Source organism: Chroicocephalus ridibundus, chromosome 4 (genome assembly GCF_963924245.1).
Source record: "Chroicocephalus ridibundus chromosome 4, bChrRid1.1, whole genome shotgun sequence".
In the NCBI taxonomy this organism is placed as follows: domain Eukaryota; kingdom Metazoa; phylum Chordata; class Aves; order Charadriiformes; family Laridae; genus Chroicocephalus; species Chroicocephalus ridibundus.
The window spans coordinates 62,342,807-62,348,343 of NC_086287.1; positions in this window are offsets into that span (position 1 = coordinate 62,342,807).

Below are 5,537 nucleotides of genomic sequence, written 5' to 3' on the forward strand. Positions count from 1 at the left end.
TTCCATTTTGAAGAGTTCATCCTTACTCTCTACAGAGCCCCCAGTTAGTCCTACAACCCACCTTCTCCCAGCCCATCCCTGTACCCTACATACACCTTGGCATGGTTCCTTGGTTGAACGGCCTCACCGCTCTGCTGCAGGGCACAAAGACCAGCGAAGGGATCTTAGCTGCAGTCTCCCCCAGCATCTGCCACCCACGGCTGCTGCTGGGCCAGGCTCCATCTGCAGCAGATCCCAAGGCTCCTGCCTTCCCAGCAACTGCCAAAAAGTGCAGCCAGTTCCCTTAGCGGGTGTTTTCATTAACTCCATCACTAGGATGGAGCCCACAGGTATTAATTAAGCACATTGACTTCACAGTCACACTCCAGCCAGCAGCATATGTAGTACAGAGTGACAAGTGAGGACTTTTGCTTTGTTTCCAACTGCTTCCAGCTTTTTGATATGAGAAAATGGAGGCACAGCAGTAGCTGAATCTTAATAAGGGAGAGGTGGGTAACTTGCTAGATTGCAAAAACTAAGCAGGTTTTTGACTTCTGGAGCACTGAAATGAAATGCCAGGGACTTGAGCGACTGGGATCGCTCATTTTCTGCCACTGGCTTCTTGAGTGGCTGTGGACAAACTATTTCTCTGTCCCTCAGTTTCCCCATCTGTAAAATGGGGGCAATAGCGTCCTTTGAAACACTTTGACAACTGTTGATGAAAAATACCGCAAAAGAAATATTGTTAGTAATCAGAAAAAAATACATCACTCTTCTCTTTTTCTCTTTTCTGACATTAGAACACATGTTTGTAGCCACATTAGAGTCAAAAGAAAAGGAAGAGGGTAACTTTCAAAGAACTACTGTTTGCCTAAGACCTCTTTAAACCCAGATTGCAGACTCTTGGAAACCCATAGGAATGTATCTGAAAGGAAGAGGGGCGCCCTTTTATCAACAAGATTGCTGTGCAAGAAAGGATTAAGATCTCTAATTTCTTCTACTTCTTTTTATCCTTGTAAGACTCATAAACATCAAGAATAAATTACACCTGGGAGCCTCTTAATGCAAGCAGGTCCCTGAATCCAAACCATAGCAAGTGTAGCCCATTGGGAGGTAACGAACAATAGCTTTGTCCTAGTTAGGGACCATCTATCTGCGTAACCAAGTGACTAACCCTCTCCCTGGTTGGGTTATACATACTGTAGCTCACTTCCAGCCATTTGGTAAGTGGTACATGTTCTTACTCTCAAAAATATCTCATATTGCGTGTGTTGACTCTTGTGCTTACACTTTTGATGGTTACCTTGGAAGCGTATGGGGCACAGTTTTAAACAATTTCCCCTCTCCAAAAAACCCTTTAGGAATAGCACACAAGGGAAAATACCAGGTTTTCTAAAGCATTCACTGAAATACCTGTTTCCAGCATAATAATGACCAATAAATGAACTTCTAGCTACAAAGAAAATCAAGTTTTACTAAGTAACATAGCCCCGTATCAGCCCATGGGCAACCCTAGAAATGAAAAAATGAGAGTGTTTACGTGGTCCAAGACACAGAAGATAGAGGTTTTTTGGATCTAACTTAAAAATATAAACCCTATGCCATCAAAATACAACTTCTCTTTCTAGGCTGATGAGAAGTGTACCTACTTCTAGCGTGTCAGTAAGCAGATGGAAATGAAAGCCTGTATTGTGGCAGTCCTATCACATCATCAGCTTTCCCAATAAAACAAAAGGTAGAGTAGCAGAGCACTGAAAACAGCTTCACAGTTAACTGCAAATTAATTGATTTCAACTGGATCATCAGAGTTGGGCTGCTCTATTGAGTTATCTCTGGTCCCTGCCCTGCCTAAATGGTGCCAGCCAATTACTGAGCTTTCTGCAGCCTGATGTGCCTCGTCTGGTTGCATTGAGAGATGTGTGTAAATACGTATACATTAACCAGAGGTGGATTTTTGTACTTTCTAATGAGAAATTTCACACGGAGATTTACTTTTTTTTTTTTTAAAATATACCCACAAGCTCATTTGAACAGTATCAGCAATGTAAGTTAGAGCTGCCTTGAAGTTATACAAAAGCTTTAATCTTCCTAAGAGCATGCATTCCTCTACACAGTCTCAAAAGTATAATCTTTGGAGGTACATTATTGTAAGCCTACTTACCATTCAAAACATATTTGCTCTTTCTTGTGTAGTATTCCTTGTTTATTAGGATTTTTAAAATCAAGACTTTCTTTTACACAAACCCTGTAGCAATTTAGATGAGCACTCTGATTAAAAAAAGATGAGCTTCCTAATTAATAGTCTTTTACTGATTCCTCCAATAGCTTAATTAAAATAAACCAGCAGCAGAATTTTAACATGAATATTTCTAATAAGATTTTTTTTAAAATCAGCTCATTTTACTTCTAATATTTCTAGTAGAAAGGGGCTTATTACTCAATAGGCGTTTTCATAGTGCTGAATCCCTCATTTGTCCTGCTTAGGGTAATTACAGACATCTGTACAAGTTTAGCACAAAGATTGTGAAGTCCTAAAGGGGATACATTAAGTTGTTTACATAAATGAAATGTAAGCCTGCTTTACCTTTGGGAAAGTGTTAGTGCCTATTTGTGCAAAAAAAAATATTTATGGAAAGCAGCAACAAATTAATTCAAGTAAACAGCAAATACAGTTAATACTCATTTTCTATTATAGGCCTTTGGATTAGCTATTTTAACTGCTTCCATTTTATATGTAAATCAAGTGTTATTTTCTGGTTGATTTAGCATTTAGTGTTTTTAATGTAAGTAACTCTTACTAAATTAAGATTAAAATAAGATTAAAATCACAAATAAAAGTTCTATTGCTTTCTTTTGCCTTGAATCCACTGGTTCACGATTTTACAGAGGCTGCTCTAAGAGCTGGATGCTGTCATCAGTATGACCTGCTAGGTTTCAAAGACGAACTGTTTCAAATTATAGGAGACACATTAGAGGTGTGCTATGGATTAGAGATGCAACTGTTAGAGGTTTTAATGCAGCTCCTCTAAAGAGTGTTGTCTGTGTGTCAAGGGGAAAATGGTCATTCATAAACATTACTCTCGTCCTTTGGGAACATAAACACGGTATATGTACCAAATAAGCCTCTGATCCTGCACTAAACATAAAAATGAAAGTACCCATCCACTTAACTCCATTAGAGCTGCTGATGCTACTAAGGTATGCTTTGTTAAAGACTTGTGTAAGGGCTGGGATGACGGGGGTCTTTGTTTCTGCCTACATGCAGTCCCTAAAAAGGCTGCACCTCTTCTGTCATTTCTGGAGCATTGATAGTTTGCACATCTCTCCTTGCTCAACACGTGGTGTTTCTACCCTTGTTGATGAGCACTGCTATAGAAGTTAGCTAGAGATAAATCACAAAACAATCACAGCTACTGAGGTTAGTGTCCCAGGATGCTGTTCATCCACAACAGATGCAAGTGGCTGCAAAAGAAAGCTTCACTCAGTCCAACAAACAAAACCAAGTGCTGAGCCAGCAAGTACTTCTGCTGACTTTGGCAGGTCCACTTCCGTGTTTAAATATGGGCATGAGTACAAAATGGGGACTTCTGCGTAGTCTCTTGCATGAGGCTCTGAGTCAAACTGTATAGCCTCAGGACAAATGTAGAGATTTTCCCTAGATGACAGGCAAAGTAAGACCGTCTTACTCATTTTAATGCTAACCAGCCATTTCCTTCTGTGATCACAGGTCCCTAAGCACCTCAGCCTGATTCCTCCTCAGCTGTAGCTTGTTTAATTTATTGGGCTATTCTGAGAGTTTCTCTCAAAATCCCCGCCCTTCTCCACTCAAGGTAAGTTGTGGTAACATGGTTTCTCAGGAACAAGTGACTGTGTCCCTACTGTCTCAGAAGTCCCCTCTGTAGAGCATCTGTAGCAACTTTCATAGAAGGCATCTATTTACCCCTTCAAAAGAAAAATCTCACTGAATGGCTGAGCAACAAGGGGAAAAAAGCAACCAGGTAGAGATTTACTATGCTGATGGCATTTTCTCTTCCTTTCTTTATGTGTCACAACTAGAAGTGGGAAGGATCAAGAGGAGTCAAAAAGGAGCCTTATGGCCATCAGTACTGCTTTGCTCCTGACTCACATAGCTAAAACTACCATGAAATGTCACTTGTAAAGCAGATAGATAGAAATATTTCTGTCATTTACCTTAATGGGAAGGTCATTGTTACCTCTCTGTTTCTCTGTGGGAGCTGGCAGTAACTAGTAGTTGTGAGGAACTTTCCTAATCCATGCACCTCCTTGTTGTCTTATAGAACAGAAAAATGGGAGTGGGACAAGCCACGGAGAACCTGCTCTCAAGCATGCAGTGCCCAAATCGCCACAAAGCAGTGTCCAGAAGATCTGTTCAAAAGGTGAACAAATGCATTCAAGTTGATATGGACTTGGAAGAGGAGAACCCCAGTGCAGACCTGAGCCTTTCTCCAACAACTGGCCTTTCCAGGAAGCCGCAGCAACCTCCGGGGAACACGTCACCTTCCCAGCAAGGTGTTTCCTCATCCTCCCAAGGACAGTCTGCTATGCCGGCTCTGCTACCACTGATGCCAGCCCCTCCACCCCTACCCCCTGGGTGTAAAATGCCTCCTCCACCCCTTCCCATGCCTGGCATAAACACCCCGTCGCTCCCACCTCCCCAGCCAGGCAGTAATCCCAAATGCAGTCATCTTATTTGTGGATATGGAGGGCAGCCTCGTCCTAAGAAGACACCGACCTTGAGGATGAAGGTGTTTCACTGGCAGAAGCTCCCCTCTGACGTGGTGAGACGTACGTGCTTGTTTGTAACACTGGGCTGATCGGTTCATTTATTTCATGTCCAAACAAAAATGTTTACGTTGAGATTACACAGGTGGTCCCATTGCTCAGTCTTAGTCCTACAAAAAATTAGCAATCGCAAATAAATATGGAAAGCCAGGCCTCTGCCAATAAATGGAGGAAATAGTAGTTTGGGAAAAGCACTGAACTGAGACTCTGTGGCTGCTAAAATTATCTTCTCTTAACCTCTCACTTTCTATTTGTTACTTGTTGAAGTGATGTGAGTCTGCACTAATTAAGGTTTGCAAAACGCTCTGAGTGTGTTGAGTGGAAAGATCTGTTAAACAGCCATGCTCTGTGGTTTTTCCTAATGAGCTCCTGGCACATCACCCCTGAGTGTCTTCTCAGCTGAAACTTTTACTTTTTTTTTAATCTTGCATAGCCAGAAGATGCATTAGCCAAGATCTGAGGCTGAAAACTCTTGTCAATAAGGCTGGGGAACACGTACCCTCAGGGTAGGATGTAGCCTCTGACTTAATTTCATACTGACCACGGCCATGTGGTTTGTGTGGGTTTTTTCCTTCATACAAAGTAACACTAACATCTGTGATTATTAACATGTGGTCTGCCAAAGGAATTTGCAAGTCCTGATCAACCTTCAGCAAGGAGACCATCAACATGTTTCCATTTTTGCCTCAGCTTTGAATACTCGGTTCACACAACACAGATCTCATACTTGTTGGCTGTTGTGCTTATCACCAAGA